The sequence below is a fragment of the Eschrichtius robustus genome, chromosome 4 (assembly GCF_028021215.1).
Source record: "Eschrichtius robustus isolate mEscRob2 chromosome 4, mEscRob2.pri, whole genome shotgun sequence".
Taxonomy (NCBI): domain Eukaryota; kingdom Metazoa; phylum Chordata; class Mammalia; order Artiodactyla; family Eschrichtiidae; genus Eschrichtius; species Eschrichtius robustus.
Window position 1 is genome coordinate 16,069,886 of NC_090827.1, and position 18,679 is coordinate 16,088,564.

General features: G+C 35.0%; 1 protein-coding gene across 2 annotated transcripts in view; it reads right to left on the reverse strand.

The window, feature by feature from the left end:
• UNC5C (unc-5 netrin receptor C) overlaps positions 1 to 18,679 on the reverse strand; it is a 410,747-nt gene that overhangs the window by 233,602 nt on the left and 158,466 nt on the right. The gene's annotated exons all lie outside the window — the stretch shown is intronic.

Sequence of the window (18,679 nt, forward strand, 5' to 3'; positions counted from 1 at the left end):
TACATAGAAAATCCTAGAGATGCCATCAGAAAACTACTAGAACTAATCAATGAATTTGCTAAGGTTGCAGGATACAAAATTAAGGCACAGAAATCTCTGGCATTCCTATACACCAAAAATGAAAAATCAGAAACAGAAATTAAGGAAGCACCCCCATTTACCATTGCAACAAAAAGAATAAAATACCTAGGAATAAACCTGCCTAAGTAGGTGAAAGACTTGTACTCAGAAAACTATAAAACACACATGAAAGAAATCAAAGATGACATAAACAGATGGAGAAATATACCATGTTCTGGGATTGAAAGAATCAATATTGCGAACATGACTATACTACCCAAAGCAATCTACAGATTCAATGCAATCCCTATCAACTACCAATGGCATTCCTCACAGAATTAGTACAAAAAATTTTACAATTCGTATGGAAACACAAAAGACCCCAAATAGCCAAAGCTGTCTTGAGGGAAAAAAACGGAGCTGGAGGAATCAGACTCCCTGACTTCAGACTATACTACAAAGCTACAGTAATCAAGACAATATGGTGCTGGCACAAAAACAGAAATATAGATCAATGGAACAGGATAGAAAGCCCAGAGATAAACCCACGCACGTAAGGTCAACTAATCTATGACAAAGGAGGCAAGGATATACAATGGAGAAAAGACCGTCTCTTCAATAAGTGGTGCTGGGAAAAGTGGACAGCTACATGTAAAAGAATGAAATTAGAACACTCCCTAACACCATACACAAAAATAAACTCCAAATGGATTAAAGACTTAAGTGTAAGACCAGACACTATAAAACTCTTAGAGGAAAACATAGGAAAAACACTCTTTGACATAAACCACAGCAAGATCTTTTTTGACCCACCTCCTAGAATAATGGAAATAAAAACAAAAATAAACAAATGGGACCAAATTAAACTTAAAAGCTTTTGCACAGCAAAGGAAACCATAAACAAGGCAAAAAGACAACCCTAGTATGGGAGAAAATATTTGCAGATGAAACAACAAAGGGTTAGTCTCCAAAATATACAGACAGCTTGTGGAACTCAATATCAAAAAAACAAATAACCCAGTCAAAAAATGGGTGGAAGACCTAAATAGACATTCCTCCAAGAAGACATTAAGATGGTCAAGAGGCACATGAAAAGGTGCTCAACATCACTAATTATTTGAGAAATGCAAATCAAAACTACAATGAGGTATCACCTCACACCAGTCAGAATGGCCATTATCAAAGAATCTAGAAACAAATGCTGGAGAGGGTGTGGAGAAAAGGGAACACTCTTGCACTGTTGGTGAGAATGTAAATTGATACAGCCACTATGGAGAGCAGTATGGAGGTTCCTTAAAAAACTAAGAAGAGAACTACCATATGACCCAGCAATCCCACTACTTGGCATATACCCTGAGAAAACTATAATTTAAAAAAAGACATGTACCACAGTGTTCATTGCTGCACTATTTACAATAGCCAGGACATGGAAGCAACCTAAGTGTCCATCGACAGATGAATGGGTAAAGAAGATGTGGCACATATATACAATGGAATATTACTCAGCCATAAAAAGAAACGAAATTGAGTTATTTGTAGTGAGGTGGATGGACCTAGAGTCTGTCACACAGAGTGAAGTTAGTCAGAAAGAGAAAAAGAAATACTGTATGCTAACACATATATATGGAATCTAAAAAAAAAAAAAAAAAAGAAAAAATAAATGGCACTGATGAACCTAGTGGCAGAGCAGGAATAAAGACGTAGACATAGAGAATGGACTTGAGGACACGCAGGGAGGTGGAAGCTGGGGTGAAGTGAGAGTAGCAGTGACAAATATACACTAGCAAATGTAAAATAGCTAGTGGGAAGCAGCTGAACAGCTCAGGGAGATCAGCTTGGTGGTTTTTGGACGCGACCTAGAGGGGTGGGATAGGGAGGGTGGGAGGGAGTCTCAAGAGGGATGGGATATGGGGATATATGTATACATATGGCTGATTCACTTTGTTGTACAACAGAAACTAACACAGTATTGTAAAGCAATTATACTCCAATAAAGATCTATAAATTAATTAATTAATTAATTAAATTTTAAAAAGAAGCAGGTTATATATTAAAAACTAGAAGGAAACAGGTTGCTTTTAAATATTAAGATTGTTCCCATGTTCTATATGAACAAGTAGATATGCTGGTGTATCAATATTTATGTTGGTTTAAAATAGGGTCAGCTTAAGAATTAGCAATCATGTATGCCTTTAGAAGTTTCCTCTTTTTTTAAATAAAATATGTTTTTAAAGTTTCTTAGTATGATAACTGAGTTATGAGCTTATTACCCTAAATCAAATTACAGTCTTTGACATTAGATTAAACTTAACATGAAAAAACTGTAGGCCGCAATTACATAGGGTTTTCCTTGATTAAGTATTTTCAAACTATTTCAAGACAACGTTAATGTTATTGTCCATAACACACCATCCATCCATTATTTTATTGTTAAAAATTCAAATTTGACCATTTCAGATGTATGGATTTTTCTTGAAAATATGGTTTCTTCCTACAAATTGAGCTGAGAGTCAGCATAGCCCAAAGGTATCCCCAGAGCCCCTAGGCAACAGTTTTGGTTGCCTGCCTTTTCTCTGGTATTTTAAACCCAATGAGTGCTAATATCATTCTCTACTCATAGCCCTCAACTCTACAGAATTATTTAACATTAGACACACTTTGGATAAGCAAATCACTATTCAGTAATATTCAGGGAATGTAATTACTTGCTTGATTATATTTTGGAATGTAATAACACTGAGGGAAAAGAAAATCAAACAGCTATGACCAAAAGAGCAGGTAAGAAGGCTTTATTGTGAGGGGAAAGTTGTATTTTAATATTATTATTTTAAAATCACACTTTTCAATTTTCTGCTTTATAAGGAACTACAGCCAATTACTTCCCATCAACACTGATAAAAAGAGCTGTCTAACTGTTCAACATTTGTTCTACTAATTGAATGATCAATTATTCAAATAAACGATTCTCCCTATCAAGCTCCAGGAAAGTCCTGGTCGTTGTTCTAGCCTCTGATATAAAACAAAGGGTGGAGCAACAAAGAGACCAAATCCAGATAGAATTCTAAATTGCTAAGAGAAAAATCCCTCTAATTGGGCTAAGATTTATGGCTACTAGAAAGTGCTTTGGCCTCTCATGGATTCTGATCTTTTCTGAGACTGTTAATCTCACCTTCTCATAGTCTATTTTGCTGATTAATTCATTGGCAAGTATCACTGTATTCCTTAAGAACGTGCACTTTGTTAGGTAATGGATTTTAATGATTAGTCTAAATGCACTCTTTCCTTGCCAGCCAAGAAAGACCTCTCCCTAAGTTATCTTAGCCCCAAGAGGATGTGGGGAGTAGGGGCTGAGGTAGTGGCAGGGGAATTCTCAGCTGACAGATGGCAGATGTGTTCTGCATTCACGTCCTATATTTAGATGGATTAATAGTAGCTGAAGGTCATTCTGTGAATTTGCTCTTTTAAAGTCAAAATAACTTTTAGAAGACTCAGACCGCATGTGTAAGGAGATACCATCCAATCGAATTCAGGATTCCTTCTAAGTAAGCGACAAGCTTTAAATATATACACATGCATCCAAGCAGGAAGCTCTCACATCAGTGGGGCAGGATTTTTCCCCATAATTATTTTCACACACAGAGTCTGGACAGAAGTGTTTTGAATGATTTTCCTATATTTTTTTCTTTCATTTCTGTCTACATCTCAAAGCCACCTAGTTAAACTCAAGATTTAGTAGTTTATGTAGACAATGGCCTAACTTTCATCGGCAGTTCATGCTCTTCCCCAAATTAAGAATATGCTGATGGAAATGAAAATTATAGCTTTTAGAATAGAGATTATTTTGCAAATGAATCATCCATATCAAAAGAATACAGTAAATGGGAAACATAACCCACTTTCAGAATAGGGACTAAAACTCAGATACTCAGACAGAGATATAATCTATGAATGGAAGGAACATTGTATTAAACTGGCAGGATTTTATCACAAATCAGGTTAAAGTACTGATAAAAACCTACATAACTATAACAATTTTTATGATACCCTAAGGCTATTATGGTGAATGATCATTTCAGGAGCAAAAAGAAAGTCAAACTTTTTGCATGCTACAAACATGACTTTTATAAATTCCAGTTAGTAATAGCCTCTGGTACCAAGCTTATGAGGAATCTCTAGAACATCACTGTAATCGTAGGAGACCTTGTTCCCCTTTCTGTCAGCACCTGGAACATCAGGTCTCTGTAGATATTTCTTGAATGAATGAATGAATGACTCCAGGTAGCTATGACTATTTTAAACTGTATTTAATTACTCTTTCATAGTAAATTTGAGGGTAAGCATCTAATTTTTAAAATCTTAATTAGATTATAACCCACAATTTCTCAAATTTTACACTAAGAACTTCCTGTAAATACAAAACACAGTAATTTAGGGTTATTTAAGGTTACTTAAAAGTAGTTGACTTACTTTGTGTTATATTTCTAGAGAAAACACTAAAATTTCTTGGTAGAACTTAGAAACTTCACCTAACATTTTACTAGTATTTTTGTTTTAAGACTTAACCCAATTGGTCACATGATAATGTCCTTGCTTTGAAAACTTTAGAAATTATTACTTGTTTTGAAAGTAGGAAGTAAATATTCTTACTGAGGATAATTTATTGGTTCTGGTACACATAATTTAAAAGCTATTGGTGAATAGGGGAAGAAGGATAACTGGGGCCAGGAGAAGAGAGACAATAAAGAAATAGTCCGATCAATAATAAATAGGATACTAAGAAACACCCCAGAGACTCCATGCCTCCAAGTTCACTTAAGTCTTAACGTACTTTACATTTCAAATCATATCTTACAGAACTAGTGATAGGATTACACTGCTAAATCCATAAGCATTGATTTTTGTCTCAGTCACAGATGCATGCTGTGCACTATCGGAAAATTTGCTGAAAAAGGTTTATGCCATACAGTGACTACCATGTAGCAAGCACTGTATCTATAAACTTGATGAAGTCTTTAATGAGCAATTATCTAAACTTTAGAAAACATAAACAACATTAAATTATGCAAACACCTCTCTGAACATGCTCATGGATCTTTCCCGTTTCTACCATTTTTCATTGTTGCAGAGGCTTTCCTATTCCCCAAGCAGAGCATCCTGCTTTCTAAAAAATCACAGCACACATGTGTGAGCTTTCAAAGTGTTTTTAGGAAATATCCCCAGTGGACTCTGGAGAGCTTGCCTTCCGGTCAGAGAAAGAAGAAGTATTCAAATGGGCTATTGTTTTCACTGATAGGTTGACCCCATTCCTTGTGGAATTTTGGATTTAGTTTCACATGATTTAGTTTCACATGGCGGTAGATCAGTGCTCAGCAGCCAACAGAGTAACAAGGACTTGGCACTTCTGAGGCGTGATAAGGAACCTCAGGGAGCACAGGCAGAAGATAAGGAGGTGACAAAATGGCAGCCCTGCCTCCTGTCTTTGTCAGTTCTGTCAACTACTCCTAGGAGAGGGTCCTTAGATGGGGCCAGTAGATGGATAGGAGCCATGAGTAGTCCCTGAAAGACTTGTGGCTTGATGACCAAAAAATATGTATTATTATAGCATTTGTTGCATTTATCACTCTGCTCCTCTGCCATTAGGAAGCTTTCTGAAATATCCTCTTTAAAGTTTCTGATCTGACGATTCTCTTTGTGCCTTACTTTATTTTCATGCCCTCCATGTTGACTTAACTCTCTTCAATGAAAAGCAATCATATTTTGTCCCATTTTCTCATGCACGAATTTTCATTTGAGCTATAGTTGCATATCTAGTTTCTTTCCAAGTATTTTTAAAGTATTTTTAAATTACTTTGTTTTTAATAATTAAAATAATATAAAACATTTAAATTTATTTAAAACAAAATCAAGGTTATCAATTTGTATTTTTATGACTCCTTAATATGGTCAAATTTGGGCAGAATACAAATAATACATTATAAAGAATACTCAAAATCACTAATATAATTATGATTACAAATTACTGTGTTTCCTGATGTCTAAGACCTTTATATTCCTTATGTAACCATCTTTAAGATAACTTTTTAAAAGTAGCCATTAAAAAAAAAAACCCTGCAAACTAAAGCTCTAGATTTGCTGTGAAGCTATTTTTCTCACCTTTCTTTCTATGTGACAAACGACTCCCTTTTGTGACTATCCTGGAGTAAAACCACACTATTTATTCAGAATTCATTAAATGATCATTTCTAATTTCTATGATTAAGCACTTAGCTTCAGATTTTGCATGTAGCTAATAGCACTGAGCCCACTTTAACTAATTTAACCTCATTAAAGAAAGGATCTCTTTCCCAGGGACCATGTGACAAGTGAAATGTAAAAGTTCATATTTTGTTCAATTTTACCAGGCCAATTTTAAATCTTCATTGTTAAATCTTCATACGAATATTTGTTATGTAGGTAATTTATACGATTTAACTCAGTACACAAGAAGACCGAAAAACAAGACACTTAGGATTTCAACATCTTTAAATGCTAATATGTAATACCATTATTGCTTATAGATTCTTAATGAGCTTTTTATTTTAGAATCATAAGCTTTTTAAAATTTTTACTGCACTATCCTCTAACAAGGCACAAGTTGAATTTCTCATAGGCACAGAATGAGATGCATGCTTTGCCTCTGAATATGAACACTCATCATTATTGAGCATAATAGTGCTGCTAAGCGAGTCACTTTGAAGAGCTACATCATGGAGCTGATGTGTCGATTGTATATTTCTGTGAAATTATTCATGAAGGTGCTGAATGGCTTGAAGTTCACAGCAGATCGGCTGTAAAAGGAAAATATGCCTGTGTGGGTGCCATGTTGCTAGAAGAAAATGGAAGTGGAAGGAACAACTATTCCTATTCTTATGTCTTCTTATTTTATCTTATTTCAAATAAACATGCCTTTCTTAACTTCCCCTCCACCAAAAAAACCAAAAAAAAACACACCACACCGCCACCACTGTATTTCCCCGTCTGTGAGAGAGTAACTTTGGGTACCATTAACTTTAACAAAAAGTAATTAAATTTTGAAGAATATGTCTAAAGCTCAGATATTAGAATATCAAATTAAATTGTACAACTTAATTATTTGATACTTTACTTCTAAATTTTAAGTATGTTACTGTCAATAATGAAGACTTGGAAAATTGTGAAAAATACTGCATATACACTTACCAACTACCTAAATGGCAACATATGTGCCTAGATATTTAAAAAAACCAAAAAAAACCAAAAAACACCCAAATCCTGCTAAAGCACGAAATGAAAACTATAAATTTACAAAACTATTAAGATATTCAGACATGCTAGTATGGGGTCTTCTCATGCTAGTACGCTATCAGTTTAATAGTGATTGGCTGTTGACACAACCCTGAATATAAGTATGAATGTATGTGTGTGGGCTGGGTAGGGGCAGCTGGTCTGTAAGAGAGTGTTACTAGAAGAAAAGAGCAAAGCCCACACTCTAGAGTTGCTAAAGCATCCACCCAGAAGCTCAGGAGCCCCAGACAAAGCTGGGTGAGAATCTGGTCTCTAGGTTTCCCAGCCAATCCGGAATTGATGCCAATGAGTGGGTTCAGGTCAAGAGTGGCCTATTTCAAAGTCCAGTGTCAGCACTTTTTACCAGGATCATCATCTCGGACCTGCAGGAATATGTCCAGATTTTGTGGCACCTAAGCTTTAAAAGTTTGGGAGGCCCCAATAAGAAGAAGAATCCAAAATCATGTATATACATTTACATACAAATTGGATATTTCATTTAGAATGAGAAAAGAAATAATAACAAATTAAAAATCTGAAAAAAATGACAGATATCACAATTCAGAAAAGTAACATTTTTTTCCTTTTAACTAACTGCTTATCACACTTCTATAATACTTTTTATTCTTGCTTTTTTTTTTTTACCTGCTCTTTGATGGCTTTTCCATGTAACAAAGGTTTTGTGTTTAGTATATATCAATGTAAGGTCTCCTTTCCTTGGGTTATAATTTCAAGCTTGAAGTCCATTTTCATGTTGGTCTTTGAAACGTTTTTCAATGCTACTTCCTTTTAGCTTCTTACTCCTAAACACACATGCTTGGTTCTACTTTTTTTTTTTAATAACATTTTTATTTAACCAAATAAATCCAAACATTATTATTCAAAATGTAGTCTACATCAGAATGAAGAACAAGGTATATTATATCTTTTTGTTCTTTCTGAGCCTTGAAATACACTGTTCTTCAATTACAGCACATCTCAATTCAAAAGTTAAATTCGACCAGTTATATTTGATTTGTATAAGGATTTCATAAGATCTACAGTTGTAAGAGAAGATTTGTTTTCTTTTTAATTTCTCCAAACATCTTTTTTTGTTGTTGTTGTTCTACTTCTGATGGCAGGAGGTCACTGGCCTGGTTAGTACACCTACTTCAGTGAATCACTCTTCTCAGTTACACTGCCTGGCAGATGCAACAATGGGTTTGGTTTCACCGCCACCACTGGCTTTCTCCCTGTGACAGCTTTGCTCTCTCTCCTGACTCCACTGTGACTGGTATCTCTGGCCTTTCCTTATAGCAAGTTGGGATACAGAGTGGGGAACTTGAACCTGAAATCTTTCTTTAAGCAGAAAAGAATAGATGATAATTCTGTGCACTTTGCTTAATATGATAAAACATAAAAGCTCACATTCAAAGAAGTGCTCTCCCAAATTTGGGAATTGGAAGCATCTTTATTCACTTTACATATTTTAACACTTTTTGGCCCACTATATAAGATAAACTTCCATATAGAAACATAATGTACATATTCTCCAAAGATCTCTTTTCTTTGAAGTCACAAACATCTTGCTTATTTGATTACTTCTAAGTACACTTGCTTGAGAGACAACTCAGAACTATCCTGTGTCATTTTGCATAAGTCAACCTTCTGGGAACAGAAAATAGCTTAGCTTTTAATCGTGCTTATTAATATATGACCAAACTGGCATTCCAAAGGAATTCATAAGGCATAGATGACCCATCTTCTAATTTGGGTAAGTACATAGTATAGAGTCCCCAGGCAGAGTAATCTACTATCTGCTTGTGTCTCCTTTTGGCAATGGGATAAGTAGCCTTGTCATCATTTGCTTCTAAATTGATTCTCCTATTAGCCACTGCTTTATCAATGCTTGGCTGAATGTAAAACTAGAAGTGAGCAACTTCCTCAGGGTGCACTGCTTTTGATGAGTTAGCTGTCAAATGCTCCATTGTCCAAATTACACTGGTACTGTAGATTTCCTGCTAAGAAACAATTTACTGTAGCATTTGGCTATCAGTCTTGTGGGCTGTGTTAGTTTGGGGGTATCTAAATCTGATTAACTTACTGCAGATACACAGCAGTTCCTACTGTTGCTTTTCCCAAATTTCCATTTACTGTACTGTTAGCAGGATATGATAACAGAGGTTCTATATAGGAAGCATTCCTAGAATAAACAGTAAACAATGCTGCCACAGCTTAATGCAATATCAAAGCTGAAGATAAGTGTGAAAGTAACAAATCAAAAGAAGAGGATGAAGAAAAAAAGCTAAATCATCAACACATTCTCATTTTTTCTTCTTCCAAAAAAAGACAAGCAAATTATCTGATATATATATATATATATATATATATATATATATATATATATACCTTTAGTTAGACATCTTTTTCAAACTGATAAACAGTTATAAAAGGATAAGTACTATAAACTCTATGTGTATGGATTTTCTTTAATGTTGTTGTTAAATGCATAAAAATAATGGGATGTTAAATCTCTTTGGGTGATTTATTGTTTTCTCCTTTTAAAAACTATTTCCATAATAGTCATCCTCAAGATTTCTGTTTTGGATGTTAAGACTCAGTTATCACTTTACTGATTCAACACAACAACTTAATGATGAGTCTATTTACCTTTTTCTGACTGCTTATTTATATAAATACTAAACAACAGCACACCAAAGAGATATCTGTGATAAGGAAAACAAGCTGTTTACTCCTTATTCAATATGAGGCAGTTGAGTACTAGACTTAATCACTCATTGCATTCACGTTAGGACTAAACATCAGTTCTAATATTGCATTTGTGATAATACTGACATTCATATTTGCTAACTTAATTGAAGCATGACAACTAGCTTTAATATAAACTTCCCAATTTTTAACAAGCTGAGACGTGGACATTCTCATTACACTGGCAAATAACTGTACACATAACCTTTTCATCTTAATTTTCAATAAGACCATGGGTTTCCTCTTCACGTCAGGATACTCTAATTTGTCTCTTTCATCTTTCATTTTAAAAAGAGCACTAGATTCTTTCCAAACATTATTTTACTTTAGTATATTATACACTTTTGTAAATAGCATTAACTAATTTACTTCATAAAGTGTCACTTATTAAATTAGCAGTAGAGTGTTGAAAAAAATAATTTACTCTAAAATAAGGTAATAACTAAAACAGTATATTTCAAACCCAAATATTTTACTGTATATAACTATAACTAATTATATATATCCCAAATACAGATGTAATATATATAGGTGTATATGGATATATACATTTTTTTTTCCAATAAGCTTTATATGAAAGCTTGTCAATGGTAAGTTTAAGAACAGAACTGAATATGTTCCCAACATCAAGCCCATCTATGGTTACTTTCTTTTTTTTTTTTTTTTTTACATCAAATCCCCATTCTTTTTTTTTTAAGTTTAATTTTTATTTATTTATTTATTTATGGCTGTGTTGGGTCTTCGTTTCTGTGCGAGGGCTCTCCCTAGTTGTGGCAAGTAGGGGCCACTCTTCATTGCGGTGCGCGGGCCTCCCGTTATCGCGGCCTCTCCCGTTGAGGAGCACAGGCTCCAGACGCGCAGGCTCAGTAATTGTGGCTCACGGGCCCAGTTGCTCCGCGGCATGTGGGATCCTCCCCGACCAGGGCTCGAACCCGTGTCCCCTGCACTGGCAGGCGGACTCTCAACCACTGCGCCACCAGGGAAGCCCCTATGGTTACTTTCTTAAATCAACTCATGAGGGAGTTTATTTATTTATATTTATTGAGTAACTATTCTGTACCAGGTCCTGTGCTTGGGCTCATATATACAATGTGCTTATGGAAAGTCTTTAAAGAATTCACAGTAAAATGGAAGGAGAGATTGAAAAAGAATTAAAATTACAGGAATAATAGATAGAAGTATAAAACAAAAGGAACAAATTGTGCCTACAAGGGAGGAGGTCAGAGGAGATTATGTTTTAGCAGAATCTTGAAAGATGACCTGGTTAGGTCAGCAAGTGGGTAAAGGGCACTCTACACACTTGCCATGTTACAGAAGCAGAGTCAAACAGAGCAGCTGTGAAACAGCACAGGAAATCTGGCACAGCTGGAACAGAGGCCTCATGTGTATGAGTTTGGGTAAAGGCTAGAGAATAGATAAGGGCCTAGGAGGTGGAACCAAGAAACTTGAATGACATCCTGGCAAGAGACCAATAAAGAATTTTCCAGAGGAGAGTGACAGGTTCATATTTCCATTTAAAAATAATTACTCTGGCAGCTGTGTGGAGGAGGGACTGAAAGGGGTGGAAGACAGAAACAGGGATGAGTAGGCAGAAGGATATTGCAAATGTGGTGAGAGATTATGGAGGCCCGTACCAAAACAGTGGCTTTGAAGAAGATGAGGAAGAAAATTTAAAAGATCCATAAAGGCTGAATTGAGATGGTTAGATATTCGATTGAATATGGATACTGGAGAAGAGAGATGAAGTGTCTGACTTGGCCCAATAATGCTACCAATAAATTAGACAAAGAATGTAAGAAGAACAGAGTTTAAAGAGGGGAGAAGGGCGATGAGTTCCCTCACATTGCATTCATGCCCAGAGGGAGGTCTGGAACCCATTTGGAAGTGGCAGTAGGAGCTCTCCCAGAGTGAAGTGAAATGTCTTCAATCACTAGAAAGATTATGGGTCCCTGTTTATATCATTCATTCACTCAGTGCTTTGTAGACTCTGAATTAAAGAAAGAAAAACTTTTCATACACATAAAGACTTCATTTTATTTCAAACATGCTCTGAAAACAAACTGTGCTGCTCATGTTTTTTTTCCCTATTGTGTAGATATGCTGAATTGCTCATACTTACAGAAAGTTGTAGATTACAGTCTGCAGGAAGATAGAAGAATATATAATGTTGTACTGCTCAATTTCATTTTGTTCTTATAAAAAATTTATATTTTCATTAAAATTCATTTTTATCATCACTAAACAAGTAAGAACTAAAGCCAAATGATTTTCAGTGATACTTCATAGAACTATAGAACATACAAAGAGGAATTTTAATAGCATAGTGTATTATTCCAGGGTTCTGCAATTAAAAGTGTCAGAAGTTTCTATTGCTATCAAGTAGACAGTTTTTACACGAAAAAGAAGAGACAAAAAAGTGCTTATAAACTTGCAAATACTTATATTCTTACAACAAAATTATTATTTTTTGCTAATGGCTATACAAACTTTGTCTCCAGTGCTGGCCAGTGGCTGAAGGTCTAGTCCCATGATAACAAACAACTCCAGTAGGTAACTTACTTGGATGTCCTGGGACCTCAAATTACACATATTTAAGAAATACACCATGTCAGTCTTGTTTTTTATTTAATATCCTTTTGCGCTCTGATATGTCCAGAATTCTTTTCTTTGCCTATATTTTGGTAGTGACCTGAGAAAAATCAGGCTCTATTAGGATGACAATTGTTGCATAATCCCAAGCCAAAAAGTTGGTCAAGGGCTGAATCAGATTTATACAAAGCTGAAACATCCAAAAGCCTCAATTCTCTTCAAAAGACATCTAACATTCTCTCTACATAAAGAGTCTGTTAATGGTGCCACTGTTACTGCTGGTACCCATTTTGAAACTCATCTTGACTCATTCTAATCATCCATTCATAACTTGCAGTGTCTCTCCCTGTAATTTTTCTAATGCTTCTTCCATCTGTTTCTTCATTCCCCCAGCTCACTCTTGTATTATTACATCCAATTTCTAACTGGTCTCTCTGACACTATCGTTATGCCCAGATACTCTTTTTGCATGTACTGCTGGTCAAGCATTCATGTCTCCATATTTTTTCAGTCTTATCTCCTTCCTCACTATAGCACTCATCTTTTGATGCATTCAAATATTTCTTTCTTCTGAGCACATTTAGCACAGCTGCATAATTTGGACATGAATGCCTTTGATCATTCCGCTCTTTCTCTCTGAAGCCCTCTGTCCTCTATCTAATGCCTGGTTATACTTTGAGATGCAGACGATCTCTCAGTCTCCCTGGTGATGATGTTCTCTTTAAAAAAAAATGGACAAACTCTGCAGGGCTGTGACTTGCTAGTCTCCCTTGGGGACAAGAATGTTGATAGCAGGAGACACCATGACCATGTCCTTGCCTTGTTGGCAATGGCAAATGCTGGAGCTGTTCTCACTTCCCACCAAAAATGTCCTTATCTTATGCTCCTCTTATACTTAATTTAATGTAGTATTTTTTTTTCTCTCCATGAAAATCTTCTTGTGGATCTTAATGGACATTCACACGGGTTATAATCCAAGATTAGAAACCTACACAAGATGTCAATGAAATACAAGGTATATTACCAAGGCTTGGACATTTATGATAATGTTTAATCTAAACTCTGGTCTTCTAGATACACTCACTTCTCTTTCACTTCTCACACAAATAAAATGTCAAATCTAAAGAATATTAATTCAAATACAGAAGAAAAAACATGTATTCTAACTCAAAGAAATAATATTTTAAAAAATGTGTTCATATTTTATGTGACTCTGTGCTCTATTTGTTCGAATTCAGTATCTTTTAGGATAAACAGCCACACGTCGAATTAAATATCCTGACATTTCTAATTTTGTGCATCTTTCTGACTTAGTTCTACTTTTAAAATGTAAAAAAAAAAAAGTGTTCTGAAGCTCCATCCACATACAAAGCTAACAACTCAATATTTTAAAAATCATGCTGAATAAATTCTAAAACCCTGTTTCTTCCTTTGCTGACCTGACTATGAACTTTTGTAACTAACCCTGTCAAAGAGTGAAGTAAGATTTTTTTTCTGCCCATGATAATGCATCTTAAACATTGGTTCAGTGTAGGTTTTCACTTTAGCTGACAAAGACCCCCTTCCTAAAATATTTTTACTTGTAATAACCTGATTATCTCAAGGATTTTGCTGTTTAGTGGAAAATGCTTAAAATGATTGACTCCTCTCCAAAAGTAAGGGAATGATTTCCAAGCTATGTTTTCAAGGCAGTTAGGTAGATAAGCAAAGCCCGTAAGAATTCCGTTCAGGAGATGGATGGTTCTACATTTGTTCCAGGATATTTTTCATAGTCAGTGAGTAAGCAAACTTGTTTTAAACATTGAAAACTACCTAACAGAGATGATCTATTTTCATGCAAACACTATAAACATAACACATGCCTCATTAATAATAATAATACAGAAAAGAGTTCTGAGAAATAGGAGTTCAGGAACATGAAGAATGATGTAAATTAAAACACAAGCAACAACAACAATAATAGGACAGCAAAAAAGTACAGTAATTTACCAATCTGGCACTACATAAAACTAGCAAATGTACTTCATGATGTTTATCTTTGCTATAATTTTCAGAACGTAAAACCATACATTGATTAAAAGTCTGATCTATTATTCATAGAATCATTTTTGAGAATTTGTTTATAAAGTCTTGTTTCAAAACAGATGCAAACTAGTCATCTTGGAACAGGTAGGAAAAGCAAAATTTTCACAGTGAAAGTGATGAACAATTCCTTTTGTGTCTTGGGAGAAAGAACTTGCACACTAATTCAAAAGAAAAACAACGAAAAAAAGAAACTGGAGACTTTCCACTTTGACACTCCACTCTTCAGGGTTTATACCCTTTGACTTTCCTTCACCATTGCCAGGTATAGCATGTGCTGTTCCTCTTTTTAACCTTTGGAAATGGGTTTAAAGTGTGACAATGCCTATAGTTGTAGCAGTTTTGTGTAGTAATAATTCATATTCTGAGCACTTATTCTGTGCCAGGCACAGGGCTGAGGATATATTCTCATTTGACTCTCTAACAACCCTGTTAAGTAGATCCAATTCCTATCTCCATTCTAGAATGAGAAAACTAAGCTTGGAAAGGTGAAGGAACTTTGCACAAATTCATATAATTTATAAGTAGTGGAATCATGATACAAACACAGCCAGCCTGACTCATGAACCATGCTCTTAATTCCTTTGTTGTACCATCTCTATACATGGCCCCGGAACACTAATTTTTAAGAAGGTAATGGTAACTAATAAGCCTATATATTATATAAAAAAGTATTTTCTAGAATCTGCCAGTTAAGAACATGTTTTCTAAGATGATTTGCCAGGTACAGGAAATGCTACAAAAAGCTGCCCTAAGCATATTCCATGGATCTCCCAGTTGGCAATTTGATAGGCCTGTTATTATTCCAAAACATTTCTCCTTAACCATACTAGAGCAATCAAGTGAAACAAAGCAGGTTACATTGAAAGTACTTATAAAGCAGGGCACACAGTTATACAAACCCACAAAGCATTCAAAGCTGTGGGAGAGGAAATCTGGTCAATTCAAGTACTAACAATCACAGTTAAGGCAATTTCCCAACATTTAGCTTCCCATCAGTTCTCTTAATGGATGTTTTACTAGTCAGTATGAAAAGGAAAATCTAAGTATTTACTACAGAAAGTATGGAGAAGGTGTCTGCATAACAAAATAAAGCAATAGTCAATGAAATAAAGTCGATGGATAGATGGATTTTTGACTCTTTTCTTCTCTCACATAAATAGGAATATGCTAAAATAAGAGCATTGCACAGGCTTCTGAAATTGTGCTATCCTATATGGTAGCCACTAGGTACATGTGGCTATTGAGCACTGAAAACCTGGCTAATATAACTGACAAACTGAATTGATATTTAATTCAGTAATAGAATTTTTTTTTAAAAGTATCTTTGGAACAGCTGGAATGTGCAAAGTTATATTTTTCAAATGCAAATTTCATGAAATCAAATACAGATCAGGAACTTCCAATGAAAATTTAGCATCTGAATTAAGATGTGTTGTGGATTTCAAAGACTTATTTAAAAAAGAGAATGTAAAATATCTCATTAATAGTTTTAAAATGCTGATTACATGTTAAGATATTTTAGATATACTGAGTTAAAAATGTTAAAATTAATTTTAACACTGCTTCCTTTTACTTTTTTAGTGTGACTACAAGAAAATTTTAAATTACATATTCAGTGTGCATTCTAGTTCTACTGGATAGAGCTGTTCTAGAAGGTCAAGTTAAAAGTTCATTGCTTGAACTTCTTAATACCCTTAATACAGTTCTTAATAACCCCAATGGCATTCTATCTTTTGGGCTGCATTCTAAAAGTAGATATAATCAAACAAAACAAACACACAAGTAAACAAATGAGATGGCTTGAGGCCCAAGTTCTGTGTGCCATGGAGCAAAGATCACTACTGCCCTGGCCTGTTCTCTGATTTCCCAAATGGAGACTGGGAGGCTCATTATCTCCAAAGGCTCGTTATAGCTCTTAAAGTGGGTGATTCTAAACGGATTCTAAAAAGCTAACTCTTACAGAATGCTTTCCATTTTTCATAGCACCTTCCATGTTTAACTCACAACAACCTGGTGACGGCTTTTTAACACCCTTTTACAGAGGAGAAATCTGAGATGCAAAGTGGCTAAATGTCCACCAAACTGACACACTTTTAGAAACTAGGGAGCCTGGGACAACAACTCATCTAAATCATTTTCTAGTATATTATACTGATTGTCATTCTCTGACAATTACATAAATTATGCTGAACAATTATCATATATTAAATCATTTACAAGAGATGAGCTAGACAGTCAGATAACTGTCATTTCTTTCTCTCAAATATATCTTCCACTCTTTCCTTTTCTTTCACTGTCAACACCACTTATTTTACACGTAAACTATTAGAACTCAGTGAGAATATCTATTAACTATGGATAAAAACTATTTGGTAGACAGTGTCATAACTATCTTAATGATGATGAATCTCTTAACTTTTTCAACTACCATGTTATACAAACTATGATGTGAGCCATGTTCTTTACATGAGGAAAAGCAGTACTTTGTAATAGGTACTCATAATATTTTTTAATGTAGGTTGAAAAATAAATGAATTCTTTTTTACAGAATTATACCTTTGAGACCTAGAAGAACTAAATTTCTTAAAAATTTACCCAATTTTCAGCCAAGAACCTCCTCCCCCCCAGAAACCAGGTTCATTAATGAGTAATTATACAGTTACTTCTAACATCTTCTGTGAGTCAGTAGAAAATAATTATATAACTGATACCAATTTTAGGCAGGCAGAAAGCATTCCAGTAAATGATTAGTCATTAATTAGTCTAAAACTGGTACAAATTTTAGCAAAATTTAAACAATTGGCAAAGCTGTTTTTAAAAGAGTTTGAATTATCTAAACACTTTTCCAATACACTATTTTACCACAAAAATCTTATCACTGAAAAGTGATGAAAAGTGTCACAAGATAGAAAATAAGAAAATTTCAATTTATCAGATGTTTTATAAACCCATTCAGCTAAATGTATAGTACTGGTTCGGAAGGACTGAGGCCATATTGATTTAATTGTGACTATCTAAAAGTAAAAATCTCCCAGGAGACTATAAATAAGATATATACATCTCACATTCCCTGGGGAAATTCCTTCAGATCAACATTCATGGTATTAGATGTTCACAAATGCACCCTTTAACCTGGAAACAAGAGAGAAAAGAAACAGAAGGGATCTCTACCCTTGGGGAAAATAGTAAGTCACAGGCTTAGATTTATTATACTGCTCTTCTATTATGTGTCACTTCATGATAAAATGCAAGGTGGGAGTACGACAGATGGAGGAATTAGATGGTTCAGAAGGAATCTAACAGTCATGCCTGTTGACTGCAGTGTTAACTCCCCCACACCAATATATTAGGAGTTACTATTTTAAGTAGGTCAAAGGATAAACCAAAATGTTGAGTGAATGTAAGTAATTTGAATTTTCCAAGATGGAACTTTTGTGACCTGATCCTCCTCCTTGGCTGTAGAACACTGTTGGAGGAATTAAAGGGGGAATATCAAGAAAGGAAGCAGGGACTTCCCTGGTGGCGCAGTGGTTAAGACTCCGCGCTCCCAATGCAGGGGGCTCGGGTTCAATCCCTGCTCAGGGAACTAGATCCCACATGCATGCTGCAACTAAGAGTTCCCATGCCGCAACTAAGGAGCCTGCCTGCTGCAAGTAAGAGACCCAGCGCAACCAAATAAATAAATAAGTAAACAAATAAAAGAGAGACACCTAGTTCTCTTTAAAAAAAAAAAAAAAGGAAGCAAAAGACTCTTCCTTTAAAATGCTTATAGCAACTATGTGGGCTGAAGTGATAACCCCATAGGACACTTCTTATACCTTAGGGTTCTCCTGGAGTATTTTCTAAATTACAGTTACTCCAACTGATATTCTGGACTTGATTAGGAAGTTCCACT